The following is a 16554-nucleotide window of genomic DNA, read 5'->3' as shown; positions in this document are numbered from 1 at the left end:
CATCAACAACGTTTTTTCTGAGGTCCTCAGAAATCTCCTTTGTTCGTGCCATGACACACTTCCACAAACATGTGTTGTGAAGATCAGACTTTGATAGATCTCTGTTCTTTAAATAAAACAGCTGATTGTCATCCCATTGATTGAAAACACCTGACTCTAATTTCACCTTCAAATTAATTGCTAATCCTAGAGGTTCACATACTTTTGCCACTCACAGATACGTAATATTGGATCATTTTCCTCAATAAATAAATGACCAAGTACAATATTTTTGTCTCGTTTGTTTAACTGGGTTCTCTTTATCTACTTTTAGGACTTGTGTGAAAATCTGATGATGTTTTAGGTCGTATTTATGCAGAAATATAGAAAATTCTAAAGGGTTCACAAACTTTCAAGCACCGCTGTATATATACTGTGTACATTTAAACTGTGTCCATTTAAACCTTTGCAATGTGCCTAAACCACCTCAACTCAACTGCTCCTTTCAATCTGAAAGAGCAGCGGCTCTACTCTGAGGTTTATCTGAATCATTTGCTATACTGTCCATGAAAACTGCAAACAGAAATAGAGACACAATACTTCCTTGTCCTCACACCTACCTTTCCACTTAACATCAGTAATAAACTGCGAATGAGTAAAGAGCTTGTCCAACATTGCTCGGTCAAGAAAGAACCCACCTTGTTCCTCCAGACTCATGGTATTCCTGGGAGGCAAAGGAGTCTGAGTCCCTTATAAGTGGAACACACTATCTGAACACCATTCCAAAGGCACTGTCCCAAATCTCCAGTGTCAACGTTGCAGGAGTGTTTTAAGCACATGGCCCCAACCTTATCTAGTGGTTTGAGCATTTCTGGCCAAATCTCATCCAATTCTGCAGTTATGCCAGTGTGAGGGCAATGAAGATAGAGGCTCCTCAAAGTGCTCCTACCATTACCACATAAACACTAATATGAGCATACTTACGGTACACTGTGGAGTGAAAATCAAGCATAGTGTGTGGTTTCAGACACGGCTCACTCCAGAGTCTGACACATCGGGTCAAAGCAGTCTACCTAAAATAAATAAATACTGATCAAATGTCTTTTAGGTACTACAAAAAGGGAGCTGTAAGAAAGTATAGCCATGGCTAGATGTGTGTGTGTGTGTGTGTGTGTGTGTGTGTGTGTGTGTGTGTGTGTGTGTGTGTGTGTGTGTGTGTGCACGCACAGGATCAAGATCATAACATGTCCTAAAAATAGGGGGGCATTGCTGAATCAGTGATCTGATCTAAAGGACAAGACATCCATGTGCTCCTGTAAATAGACACCATGAGTCTGCTCGAAATAACCCTGTTCTTGCTCCAGACTCCAGCAGTACAGCGGTATCAGTAACACAACTGTGTTAATTAAGTAAACTCAATTTAAAAGGTTCCTTTACACACACCATACCATGAATCCGGGGACCCGGGTTCGATTCCGACCCGAGGTCATTTCCCGATCCCTCCCTGTCTCTCTCTCCCGCTCATTTCCTGTCTCTACACTGTGCTATCCAATAAAGGTGAAAAAAGCCCAAAAAATATCTTAAAAAAAAAAAGGTTCCTTTACACAGATTACACAAAACACAGTTTTGCCTCAGAAAGAGATGGTAGCTGACTAGCGTACATGCTCAACTCAGGGGTAAAGCTAGAAATCCTTGGCTCCCTGATAGACTCCTGCATCTCTCCTCACTCCAACACTCACTCATGCTCCACTGCTCTTGTCTACATTTGAAACCTCCTGAAACATTCAGGGCTTCCCCGTCTTTCCAGTGCCTTCAGCTACACTTTGTGAGACTCACCTGCTTTTAAATAATACAAGAATCTGAAACCAATCTACAAATCAGCACCCTATATCAAGTTACCTACCTCTCAAGTTTCCTTCTATTACCAACTGAACTTTGTTGTAGAAATGCAGAACACTAATGAGAACAAAGCTACTAAAAATTGTGGAGCAAATGGATAAGAATAAAAACAAGAGGGGAAAGAGCTTAACATAAAACAAATTACACTGATGATGAGACAAGAAAGGAGACATGAGAGGAGAGAAAAGTACAGACAAATGAGATGAGACAAGAAATAAGACAAAAGATGAGACATTAGATCAGTGTTTCTCAAACTTTTTCAGACCAAGGACCACTTTATCCATCAAAAAAAAAAAATTGCAGACCACCTAACCCCTTAAATATCCTGAACAAAAAACAATGAGCCTACTTCAACAGTATATTACAAATTACACACTAATGAAATTACAGTTTTACAAATAGTATCGCCAACTCACTCATTGTTATCCTTATCTTAATGGAAAAAATGGTGCTGCTTATTCTGATACATCAGTGAAGCAATGTCTGGCTCCAAACTGGACAGTTTTAAAGTGCATATCTCATCTCATTATCTCTAGCCACTTTATCCTTCTACAGGGTCGCAGGCAAGCTGCAGCCTATCCCAGCTGACTACAGGCGAAAGGCGGGGTACACCCTGGGCAAGTCGCCAGGTCATCACAGGGCTGACACATAGACACAGACAACCATTCACACTCACACCTACGGTCAATTTAGAGTCACCAGTTAACCTAAGCTGCATGTCTTTGGACTGTGGGGGAAACCGGAGCACCCGGAGGAAACCCACGCGGACACGGGGAGAACATGCAAACTCCACACAGAAAGGCCCTCGCCGGCCACGGGGCTCGAACCCAGACCTTCTTGCTGTGAGGCGACAGCGCTAACCACTACACCACCGTGCCGCCTAAAGTGCATATTCAGGAGCAAGATCAATGTAATTCTCCTATTTTATATTAAACTTTGGTCAAATATCTGTCACATTCTGCATTCTCTGCAATTTTTTTACCTTGCGCAATACCAGAAAAATTCATTTGAAATCAAGCCATTTGAGGCGAATTGGTCCGCCACTGAAAAAACTTGGCATTTGGATTTCCCGGGAAATATTGATTTTCGTGACGTCGCGTGCGGGACGCCTCCTTCTGAATCCTATGTCAGCGCTGGTTTGTTTATGAGAAAACGACCTGGTGGTTTTCTGCAAATTTCTTCAACGTTATCACGTAATTATTAAAATGGTTAACAGATGTATCATAGGAGGGTGTAGCAACACCAATCTTGAAGGGATTAGTACTCGTCGTTTTCCAAAAGACCGGACAATGAGAGAGAAATGGGAGCGCTTGGTCGACACAGGCTGTGCACTGAAACCGTCCAAAGCTCTCGCAGCCTGCTGGCGCTTCCACAGGTAGCGTCACGATTCTGGCTCCAGACTCCCTTGGGATTTTTCCAGACGCGTTTTATTTAATTTTTTTCTGCTGTAGACAGATGGCCTTGTGCAAAATTACCCTTCTGGATGATTGTGTAAAGGGACATTCTTTCATATAAAAAAAAAGAAATTGGTCCAGAATATGCCCTTTAAAGCTGTACTGCCTTTCAGATTTTTCAAGTGTAGGTCATAAAAATGATTTTCCCTGACACCCAATTATTTTTGTTTAGTGGGCTATTGAATTCGAATCACAGACTTCCAATTTTATTGGGTTTTTTTAAATAGAACACTTAATGAATTTAGGGCCATGTGGCCCTAAATTCTCTGCTATTTTTTCTTCCTTCACTGTGATGCATGCATCACATGGTGGGCTTTCCCTGTTCGCGCATAGCATTGTGGGATACAAATTTGAAACAGAAGAGAAAAATCGTGAAACGTGAAAGACCGACTACAGTAACGGAAAGCAAGAAGAAAAAACATTATGTTATATACGAAGGAAAGGAAACACAGGACCAAACTAATAAATATCGGCAGTCAGTGAACACCTCGGTGTGATCAGCTGTTCATTTAGCGACAGAATGATGAAACTGTCAGTGCACGCTCAAAGGTAAATGTATGCATGCGCACACGGACTTCCTCTGTCTGCTGACTGCGCGAAGCGAGTGATTTCATGCAGATTGTTTGCTAGGGAATCCCCTCAAATTAAATAACTTCCCAGCCACAGAATGGCCTGTTTTTTTTTTTTTTTAATTACAGAAATAAACATATATCACAATGACCAAATTTCAGAGGGAACTAAATTTCACCAATTTTATGTAACCAAAAAGCTGTCTAGCTTTAATCTCATTGATCCGGTTGCACTGCTTTGTTTTCTCAAATAAAGAATCACCGTGTCTTTGCACTTTGTCCTTGCTCGTGTCGGATGTCTCTTGCGCTTTTCTTTTGACTGACCTGGTCTTCAGCCACCGATCCATTATCTTTTTGATAGTTTGATGCTAATTTGGTTACTCATAGTTTCTCCGCATTCCACATTCCTTCCACATTCAGAGGTGACGTTGATATGAAAGTGCAACCTAAACTGACGGAGCTATAGGCAGTGTTGCAAAACTGTTGGCTTGCTTAATGTCAGATCAATTCAAATAATAGGCTACTATTTGGGTGGCACGGTGGTGTAGTGGTTAGCGCTGTCGCCTCACAGCAAGAAGGTCCTGGGTTCGAGCCCCGGGGCCGGCGAGGGCCTTTCTGTGTGGAGTTTGCATGTTCTCCCCGTGTCCGCGTGGGTTTCCTCCGGGTGCTCCGGTTTCCCCCACAGTCCAAAGACATGTAGGTTAGGTTAACTGGTGACTCTAAATTGACCGTAGGTGTGAATGTGAGTGTGAATGGTTGTCTGTGTCTATGTGTCAGCCCTGTGATGACCTGGCGACTTGTCCAGGGTGTACCCCGCCTTTCGCCCGTAGTCAGCTGAGATAGGCTCCAGCTTGCCTGCGACCCTGTAGAAGGATAAAGTGGCTAGAGATAATGAGATGAGATGAGGCTACTATTTGAATTTACATTGGACTTTATTCAATATAGAAAACCAAGGACACGTTATCCTAATGGGCTTCATGGGCAGCTGCCCAGGGCCTTGGCCACTAGGGGGCCTCGGAGGTAGCGAGATTGGAAAATATGAAACGATATTTTCAGAAGTTTTGATCATATTGATAACATTTTTTACGCATTTCGCCACCCGTAAGGAAGCCCACCTTGTCCCGTCACATACAGTAAATCACCTGTCATTGTCAATATGATCACTGTCCACCATGTCTTCACACGCTACTCCAGCTTGAGTTCAATGATTTAATTAATGACTTCGCTTTCCAGAAAAGTAGGAAAGTGCCCTTGTAAGTTGACCCATGGCTGTCAAACTGAATGCGCAAAGCTGTGTGCCACTGCTGTTTGGGACATTACGTGTGTGAAAGGATGAAATGTTTCACATAGCCTAACATTTTGAGATTTATTTCTGAGAAGCAAGATATTTTTCTTTGTTATCGCTCTTTGTAGGGCGGCACGGTGGTGTAGTGGTTAGCGCTGTCGCCTCACAGCAAGAAGGTCCTGGGTTCGAGCCCCGGGGCCGGCGAGGGCCTTTCTGTGTGGAGTTTGCATGTTCTCCCCGTGTCCGCGTGGGTTTCCTCCGGGTGCTCCGGTTTCCCCCACAGTCCAAAGACACGCAGGTTAGGTTAACTGGTGACTCTAAATTGACCGTAGGTGTGAGTGTGAATGGTTGTCTGTGTCTATGTGTCAGCCCTGTGATGAACTGGCGACTTGTCCAGGGTGTACCCCGCCTTTCGCCCGTAGTCAGCTGGGATAGACTCCAGCTTGCCTGCGACCCTGTAGAAGGATAAAGCGGCTAGAGATAATGAGATGAGATGAGATGAGATCGCTCTTTGTTTTCACAAGTTAAAAGTCGCCTGGATTCCAAAATGAAAACGAACGGTTATATACCAAATGAATGTTCTTGTTCTGAACACTAAAGAAACTGTTGTAGGCCTAGGTCATGTTCTTGACATGTTGTTCATTGACTCACTCATTCAAAGGCTTCTTGAGGCTAAACTTTAGTTAACCAGACTTGTTAACCGTGATGTCTGATGGATTTTTTCACCATGCAATTGCCTATTTCACCATTGCTTTTTCTCGATTAAATAGGTGTTGATGGATATAAAGTTTTATCATTCAATAGTATTTCTAATTGTGCCACTGTCATTATTTAAGTTTCTGTGTTTAGTTAGACAGGCACGTCTGAGGGGGTGAATTTGCTGAGCGCAGTTGACAACAGGCAGGGATGTAGCCTGGGCCCACCCATCCTAAGTGTGACGCAACACGAGGGCCTGTTGCGAGCTTAGTCTGGCAAGGCAAGCTATCTACAGCTCTTCCAAGCTCCCGAAAAATCGGGAGCCAATCAACTTTGAGCATCTCCAACGGCCCTGGGTAGAGGCGTGTTCAAGGCACTGACGTAGTAGAACTGCGACCGGAAGCCATAGATTGTTTACACAATCTATGCCGGAAGAGCTTCATTCACTAGAAACATTACGAACATGGAGCAAGTTCTCATTGAAAATGGAGCAAAGAGCAGCCCTGGAGGTATTTATTGAAAGGAAGGACGTTTTCGCCTTGCTCCCGACCGGCTTCGGTAAGAGTTTAATCTACCAGTTAGCTCCGTCGCGTCACATACGTCAGAGGAAAGAGTGATGTGATTGGTTTAAGCTTCATCACAGCTTTTTCTGGCTTCGACCAGTAGCAAACTGAAGCGGGTCAACCACGCACTTTGGGAAACGGTTGGGCTTAATATCTTTGCCAGACCAAATGCTCGCAGAGCTTTGAAGTCGCGTTAGCCAGACTAGCGGGGGTGGGGCCTCGGGGGTGTGTCTGCCCAGGGCCTTGGCAAGGGTTAACGCGGCCCTGTAGAAAACAACTCATCTGTGCTACTCATAACTTTGCTTTTGGAGTCACATACGCAATTTGAGAAACACTGATAAAATGTGATATTTTATGACATCAGCTCGCGGACCACCAGGGGTTGCTCACGGACCACACTTTGAGAAACAGTGCATGAGATGAAGGAAAAATGAAACAAATTAAAGCCCGGCGCACATGGGCGATTTTCCATTGCAAGAGTACTGCGATTTTTGGACGCAAGTTTCCCCTCTCGTATGCGTGTTCTCTGTGACCAGTGGGTGATTTGGGGAGGGGGATCCAAGTCACGTGGAAATCACATGACTACTTTGTGGGCGAGGATTGGCTTAGCCTTTGGAGGTGATCGCTTCCTTATCACAGATGCACACGTGGCAATATCTCTGCAACAAGTTAGCGACTGGCGATTTTTTTGTCACAGAATATCAAGCATGTTTGATACCTGTGATCTGTTGCAAGCAACAAAAAATCGCCATTGCAAATATCCGCACATGAAGCGATTTTTCGCTTCCATCAAAAAGTCGCATGACCAAGCGACGGAAAATCGCCCCTGTGCTTAAGTGAGGCAAAGAATTCACTAAGTGAGATGAGACAAGAAAAACATACAAGAAATGAGACAACACAAGAGATGAGACAAATGAGATTAAACAAAATATAAGACAAAAAATGACTTGACATGAGAGAAGCAATAAAACATGAGACAATATAAAAGATGACACCACCGAGATGAGACAAATGAGACAACAGAGACAGAGACATGAGATGAAAGAAAAGTAACATTAGATGAGAAATGAGATGAGACTGAATTGAGGCACATAATGAACCAAATGAGATAAGACAAGATATTGGACAAGAAATAAGACAAATGAGATGACAGGAGGGGCGGCACGGTGGTGTAGTGGTTAGCGCTGTCGCCTCACAGCAAGAAGGTCCTGGGTTCGAGCCCCGGGGCCGGCGAGGGCCTTTCTGTGTGGAGTTTGCATGTTCTCCCCGTGTCTGCGTGGGTTTCCTCCGGGTGCTCCGGTTTCCCCCACAGTCCAAAGATATGCAGGTTAGGTTAACTGGTGACTCTAAATTGACCGTAGGTGTGAATGTGAGTGTGAATGGTTGTCTGTGTCTATGTGTCAGCCCTGTGATGACCTGGCGACTTGTCCAGGGTGTACCCCGCCTTTCGCCCGTAGTCAGCTGGGATAGGCTCCAGCTTGCCTGCGACCCTGTAGAAGGATAAAGCGGCTAGAGATAATGAGATGAGATGACAGGAAAGATTAGATAAGAAATGAGACAAAACAAGAAATAAGAAAAGAAATGTAAGACGAGACAAGAGACAAAACATGACATGCAAGAAGAAATGACACCTGAAGGACACAGAAAATGAGACAAAAGAGAAATAACACGAGACACAAAATGGGATGAAAGATTAAAACAAAGGAGATTTGCTTTTGCACATTTCTCCTTGATGATAGATGGCCCTCATGTGAACAGATAAACAAGTTAGTGAGCTGCTAGTTTGTTGTCTGTGTGATAAAATACTTTGTTAAACAGCTCATTAAACAAAATATGGTATTATTAGCAGTCATTTAGCCTGTCTGTGACAGAATGTTAGCTCACCAATTACAAAAACAACAGCACGACTGCCGTTGGCGATGCCTCACCGGCAGAAAAGCTGAACTGTTTCTTTGCTCGCTTTGAAGTGAACACTGCCGAGGCAGCCATCACACCCCATGAGCCTACAACAGCAGCCACACCCTCACTGTGCAAGAACATGAAGTGAGAACAGTGAACCCAAGGAAAGCTGCAGGTCCAGATGGTATGACAGGAAGGGTTCTAAAGACTGTGCAGACCAGCTTTCAGAGGTCCTCACAAAAATCTTTAGCATGTCCCTGTCCAAATCCATCATTCTACCATGCCTAAATTCTGCTCCAATATTCCCCCTGCTGAAAAACGCCTCAAAGATTACCATCCATTTGCACTCACAAAGTGTTTTGAGAGGCTGGTCCAGGAGCATATTAAAGCCAGCCTCCCACCCACTTTCAATCCACACCAATTTGCCTACAGAGCAGATAGGTCCACAGAAGATACCATTGCTACAGCTCTTCACAATGCAGTGCCCACCTTGAACACCGGGGGAGCTATGTAAGGATGCTGTTCATAGACTTTAGCTCTGCATTCAACACAATCACCTCGAGCAGACTGGTCACTAAAGTCAGTGACGTAGGACTCTCTCGACCCATCTGTCAATGGATCAAGGACTTCCTGACCAACCGCCCCCAGTCTGTTAGAATACACCCACACCTCTCCCCCACTCTCACACTCAGCACTGGTGCTCCACAGGGCTGTGTGCTGAGTCCCCTCCTCTACACCGCCCGTTTATAAAATACAGATGAGTCACGGAATACGGATTCACGGAAAATAAAAAATATAGTACAAAGCACGGATCTTTCATTCACAGATATGTGAGTGTTTCTGTGAACTATAAATAGTTAGACTGCCATTCAGATTTTTCAGGTTTAGGTCATAAAAAGAATTTTTTCTGACACCCAGTTATTTTTGTTTAGTGGACCAAAATACTGAATTTGAATCAAAGACTTCCAATTTCATTAGTTTTTTTTTAATAGAACAATTAATGAATTTAGGACCACATGGCCCTAAATTCTCCGCTATTTTTTCTTGCTTCACCATGACTCAATTCAAAATACTACGTCATGCATCATGTGGTGGGCTTTCCCTGTTCACGCATATCATTGTGGGATACAAATTCGAAACAGGAGAGAAAAATGGAGGATGTGAGTGGGCGAATGAAATGTGAAAGACCGACTGCAGTAACAGAAAGCCAGAAGAAAAGACATTATGTTATATATGAAGGAAAGGAAATGCAGGACCAAACTAATAAATATCAGTGGTCAGCGAGCACCTCGGTGTGATCAGCTGTTCGTTTAGTGACAGAATGATGTAACTGTCAGTGCATGGTCAAGGTAAACTTGTAGATGGTAGTAATGCAACACTGGATGCCAGCTGCTGTAAAAGACGATTACTAAAACCCATGACACGGAATGAGACGTGACATGACATATCACGGTCAGTGACCTCCCCGTTCCATCGCAGACCAAAATAATTGTCAAGGACATATTATTGATCATGGACATTGAACTCTTGCCACGTCCAGTCCTGGGAGATCTTACCTGAGCTGTCCTGTCATGTGTCATGGTATAGTTTGGATAACATACTATAGCTTTCATTGTCATGGTAGAGTTTGGATAACATACTCTAGTTAGTTAAGAATAATCAAAAGAAAGAAAAGAAAAGAAAGAAATAACAAACAAATTAGTGTGTATGTGTTAATATTGATTTCTTCTTTGGTCTTCCACATCTGCTCTGACATTTGATACATTTTAAATTCTTTGCTTTGTTAATTTCCTCCTGGGTTTTATGCCCCAGTCCTTCACATGATGGATGATTTACATTTAGTACAACTGAAATACAATTCACTATCCTCTGACATATTGCAGGAACAGTATAACTGCTCCACTGTTGAGCCATATTGCTTTTGGGATCCTATTAATATCGGGGGGTTGTCAAAGAATGGAAATTGAACTACTTTTTTTTTCCTTTGAAACATTTTATTAGATATTTCCTCATTTTCATACATTAACGTTGATGGGCATATGCCATTGCAAATGGAAAAGGCATTAGCAGTGGCAAAGAGCCCACAAGCCCATTACCCTGCATGTCACATGATATATAATTAATGGTCAACAGTTTGGACTTGGGTAACACAACATTACAGATTGCTTTGATCACTTTAAAGTGCAAGTAAGACACCTCTGCACTGTCAAAGACATTAACTGTACCATCTTCACAACTGACAGTTGAAAAAGTAATCCAGTGGTTTCCACCACGGGCGATTGCTCTAAGACAACGAGGGAGGCTCAGCCTCCTCTAAAAATGACAAACATTGTGTAGGATGAATTGCGCTAGGCTTATGTTATAGCTGACCTTATAACATTGCTATTTCAGATCCAGAATCATAGAAATATGTGCTCAACCCAACTACAGTGCGAAATCATTCCGTTATAACTTTCCCCAGTTCGCCTAATGTGTGCGTGAGTTTTTCCCCCTCGTGACAGCGCGATGCAGCCCAGCCTCAGTGGATTGGGAGCTCTGTGCTTTTCAATCTCAAAATGCAAGACGATTATTGGACAAATACTGCGAAAATGCCCGCCCACGGAGTCTCATGGACTCCCAGCCTCAGTGGACTTCAACGGCATTTGGGAGCGATGCGCTTTTCAATCTCAAAATGCAAGACAGTTATTGGACAAATACTGCGAAAATGCCCGCCCACGGACTCCCAGCCTCACAGTGGGACGACATGGCAGTTTCCACGAGGAGACTGGTGATTGGTGAAAGCGGCCGGATATTTTCTTTGATTGACAGCTCGTTTCAACTATAGACAGGCAGCGGTACAGTGTTGCCAGATTGGGCGGTTTTAAGTGCATTTTGGCGGGTTTTGAACATATTTTGGGCTGGATAACGTCAGCAGTATCTGGCAACATCAGTTCAGTCCCATGCGGATTCGCAAGTGCTGTGGTGTATTGTAAGAGATCGGCTTACATTTCGATTTCATTCATTACATACGGTTTCTACCAGCTTTTTTTAGTTTGTATATATTTTCATTGTAAATAAAGTGTAAATATAGTGTTGTCAAGTTTGCTATCTTAGTTCCAGAAATTTCGTTTATTTGAGTGACTGAACTTGAACTTGAGGGGGCTAGTCAGCTAGCAAGAAAGCTGCGCACGGATGCCAAGCATTGCTGATTTAATTTTGGCGAAGCCATTTGCCAGTCTTCCTTTCAAGGAAAAAATTAAAATTAAAGAGGAGGGTAGAGCAATGCCTCAAATTGACTTGGTGAAAAAGGTAGGGAATAATACTCGTTCCTTTCAGCTCTCCTGGTACGAGAAAGTGAATTGGCTAACAGCAAGTGACCCACATCAACAACAGTAAATAGGCTACTTTAGTAATATGTCATGGATGGACCAAAAATATAGAATCTATTTAAAATGTTTATGCTGAGTATATTATATTGGAATATATGTTTTTCTGGATATGAATTAAACACAGCTACAATTTGGAAAGCATTTTTAAACAAAAACACAGCCGAGGTAAATTTTTAAACAACATGCCACAATTTTAAAATATAAAATGTTAAAATATACCCCCCCCAACACCACCATCATGTATATTGGACAGTAGGCTAATGGGCCAAAAGAACCTGTTATTTCACAGTTTGTGACCCTGCCAACAATCAGCCAGATCAGAGGCAAGAGTATGGGCAAAACTGATGTGTTTTTTCTTTTAAAATCTGGAAATATCGTAACCGACCAGCCTCCCCTGTTTGAAAGACTACCAGCCGCCACTGGTTTCCACTACCTTCCAAGTCAGTATTTATGATCTGGACCATAGGTCCAGATACTGGCAGTGCTTTAATTGCACCAATTTCTATGCAAGAATACAGTCCCTGCATAGATGGGAACTGGCATTTCATTGTCATCGTTTATGATGTCACACCACATCCCGTTCCATCTTGTTTCATTGTCCCATTACATCCTGGTATTACAGTGGCAGGATGACTCCTAGATTGCATGAGTATGACATGAGAAGAAGAAATGACAAGTCAATGCAAGAATTTTTCAATGAATTACTTATTAATTAACAAATTATATCCCATCACGGACAATAAGGTAGGTGTCCTGTCCCATCCCATATCGCGGGGAGGTCACTGCCCGAGCGATGTCATGTCACGTTCCGTTCCGTGTCACAAGTTTTAGCAGCAACCCCACATCTCTTATCAAAAGATTCACGTGCTGGTTAGTTAGTACTGGCCTGACTTTATCTGGAGCTTCTACCTCCATCATGTAGCTACCACTGACAGATAACGTCACTGTGGAGACAGTCTTTGTGATGTCCGTGTCATTGTTCCATCAGCTCATAGCAATGTTCGTAAAATTACCCATCCGTGATACATCATCCATCTGAAATCCATAACCAATATGTAATATACTGAAACATCTGTGACCAATCCATAAATTACTAGAATCCGTGATGCATCCGTATTAAAATCCATGACCACTCCGTATTTAGTATCTTTATATATATATATATATATATATATATATATTTCCGTGAATCCATACTCTGTGACTTATCTGTATTTTGTCAACCACTCTCTACACCCTCTACACATATAACAGCATCCCCATCCATTCCACCAACACCATTATTAAGTTTGTGGACAATACCACCATGGTTGGTCTCATGTCCGGAAGAGACGAGACAGCCTACAGGGAAGAAGTCCAAAGACTAGCAGTGTGTAATTCAGACAATAACCTCATCCTGAACATGTCAAAAACAAAGGAACTCAGATAGACAGACAGACAGACAGACAGACAGACAGACAGACAGATAGACAGACAGATAGATAGATAGATAGATAGATAGATAGATAGATAGATAGATAGATAGATAGATAGATAGATAGATAGATAGACTTTAATCATCCCAAAGGGAAATTCCATTGTTTCAGCAACCTTAAAAACATACAGCAAGCACATACACAGACAAAAAATGCTTTCACCCACAAGACATAGCCTGAGGTAGTTGTCAAGGCATAATGCCCATCTAAATGCCAAAGTGAGACTGTAACTGCCTGATAAGGCATTAATCAACACATTGCAATAGAGTAGTCCATAAACCAGAATATGCATATGTATAGAAAGAAGCCCTCCCAACCAGGGAGACTTAAGTGCATTGCATCTCAAGATTTAAGATTACAAGATTATTCTTGAAAGATTATTCTCTCTCTGCTCAGAGGGGAGTCATTATAAAGTGTTATTGCTGTGGGTAGGAAAGTCCTCCTATATCTGTCCTTACTACTACTGAGTTGGCGAAGCCTCCCACTAAAAACACTTTGTTGCTTTGCCAGTGTACTGTATAGGGGATGTGAGGTATTGTCCATAATGTGTAACAATTTCTGTAGCATCCTCCTTTCCACCACCAATTCTAGGGGTTCCAGAGTAGTCCCCAGCACAAAGCCTGCCTTTCTAATTAACTTATTCAGTCTATTAGAGTCACTGGCCCTGATACTGCTACCCCAGCAGATGACAGCAAAGAAAATTGCACTTGCCACCACAGACTGATAAAACATTTGCAACATCTTAGTACACACATTAAAAGACCTAAGCCTCCTCAAGAAATAAAGCCTACTCTGACCCTTCTTGTAAACAGCCTCAGTAATGTGCTTCCTGTCCAGTTTATTGTCTATGTGAACCCCTAGATATTTATAGCTCTCTACCACCTCTACCTTTTCTCCCAAGATGGAAATGGTGTTTAGCTTAGCCCTGGTCCTTCTAAAGTCCACCACCATCTCCTTGGTCTTGGCCACATTTAAGAAAAGGTGGTTGTTACCACACCACTCCACAAAGCGTTCCACCACTTGCCGGTGCAGAATCATTTGAGAACTTCTGCAGATGGCAAGACTCAGAGCTGTAACAAAAGTTAGAGGTGTAGAGTGTGAAGAGGAAAGGGGATAAAACAGTCCCCTGAGGTGCTCCTGTACTGCTGACTACCCACTCAGACACACAGCCCCCAAGTCGCACAAACTGTGGCCTCTCTATGAGGTAGTCCATAATCCAGGAGATGATGGCAGTGTCCACCTGCATCCTCTGCAGCTTTTCACCCAGTAGCACAGGCTGGATTGTGTTAAAAGCACTGGAGAAATAAAAAAACATGATTCTCACAGCACTGCCTGCTCTGTCAAGGTGAGAGTGAGCTCTCTGGAGCAGATAAATTATGGCATCCTCCACCCCCACCTTAGGACAGTAGGCAAACTGTAAGGGGTCCAGGGAGGATGTCACCTGTGATCTTAGATGGGCCAAGACCAGTCTCTCCAGCGCCTTCATAATGTGCGATGTCAAGGCAACCGGTCTATAGTCATTAAGAGCTGATGGAGCAGGCTTCTTTGGGACCGGAACAAGGCAGGATGTCTTCCACAGCACAAGCACCTTCCCCTGCCCAAGGCTAAGATTGAACAGGTGCTGTAAAATCCAGCACAGCTGGTCTGCGCAGGACTTCAGGACCCTGGGGCTGATGCCATCTGGACCTGTAGCCTTGTTCAGGTGGAGTTTTACTAGCTGCCTTTTCACCTGGTTGCTGGTGACAGACATACAGGTGGGACGTCTAAAGGAGGACAGGGAGGAGGAGGAGGAGGAGGAGGAGGAGGAGGGGGCAGCGTTGTCTGCTATGGTGATGGAATCTGGGGGGTGTGGGGGGAACAATGGGTGTCAGCAGTCCTATTTACTGAGGTGGCATGTGAGGGAAGTCCCTGTGTGGAAGTGGAGAAAGTGGGGCCTGTAGAGCTAGGGGAGGTGGGGAAGATAGACAGGGGCCCCGCGCTGAACCTGTTGAAAAACGTGTTCAGCTCATTGGCCCTGCTGCAGCCACCCTCAGCCTGACTCCCCTTCACCTTAAACCCAGTGATGTTCCTCATCCCACTCCACACGTCTCGCATGTTGTTCTGCTGGAGCTTGCTTTCCAGCTTCCTCCTATATGCCTCCTTGCTCTCTCTCAGCCACACCTTCAGCTCCCTCTGCACATTCCTGAGCATTTCTCGGTCACCTTCCCTGAAAGCTTTTTTTCTTATTAAGCAGTCCTTTCAGGTCACTCGTGACCCAGGGTTTATTGTTGGCAAAGCACCTCACCGTCTTTGCAGGTACTATGCTATCAACACAGAAGATGATGTACTCTGTTATACAGTCAGTCATGGAGTCGATGTCATTTCCATGGGGCTCACAGAGCACATTCCAATCTGTGACCTCAAAGCACCCCTGTAGAAGATCTGTGGCTTCAGGTGACCAGTGCCACACAGTCTTTTCGGTCACTGGTTGCCACTGTACAATGGGTATGCACTGTAAAAAAGAATAGTTGAGAATACTTGAAATTTCAAGGCAACAGTCTGCATTAATAATTTTATGTTTTGCCAACGATGTGCCCATGATAATCCAAACTATGATAACACTGTTATCTTTATTAAGAATTCTTAATTAAGTCAATTTTCAATTCCTCATTCTGCCAACATAGATTTCTCTTTTTGCTGAACAGTGGCATTCACAGTAGTACAAAAAGGCAATTGAGGTTATCACAAAATTTTTGGGGGGGCTTTTTTTACCTTTATTTGGATAGGACAGTGTAGAGACAGGAAATGAACAGGAGAGAGAGAGAGATCAGGAAATGACCTCAGGTCAGAATCAAACCCAGGCCCCCAGATTTATGGTATGGCGCCTTATCCACCTGAGCCACGACAACATGAACTTCAACTGGAGAGAGGACCACATTGCCCAGCCCTTGCATTTGGGAGAGGAAACCACGTGTCTTGGTCATTCAGAGCATGCGCTGAATAAACACCTGTTACAATTATGTATTTTCAATTCAGATTATTCACTATTGTATATTTACACATCATTGAGGTGCACCCTATCAGTTTGATGTGGATTTTTCTTGATGTGGATAATTCTAAAAAATAGAATTACGCTTTGTTCAAGTAATTCCATATTCACAATTGAATGGACAAGAAAATATGAATAATTATTAACGAACAGAAAAATCCACATCAAACTGATAGGGTGCACCTCAATGATGTGTAAATATGCAATAGTGAATAATCTGAATTGAAAATGCATAATTGCCACAGGTGTTTATTCAGCGCATGCTCTTAATGACCAAGACACGGGGTTTCCTCTCCCAAATGCAAGGGCTGGGCAATGTGGTTCTCTCTCCAGTTGAAG

This window comes from Neoarius graeffei, chromosome 14 (assembly GCF_027579695.1).
Source record: "Neoarius graeffei isolate fNeoGra1 chromosome 14, fNeoGra1.pri, whole genome shotgun sequence".
Lineage (NCBI taxonomy): Eukaryota > Metazoa > Chordata > Actinopteri > Siluriformes > Ariidae > Neoarius > Neoarius graeffei.
This window is presented reverse-complemented; position numbering follows the sequence as displayed.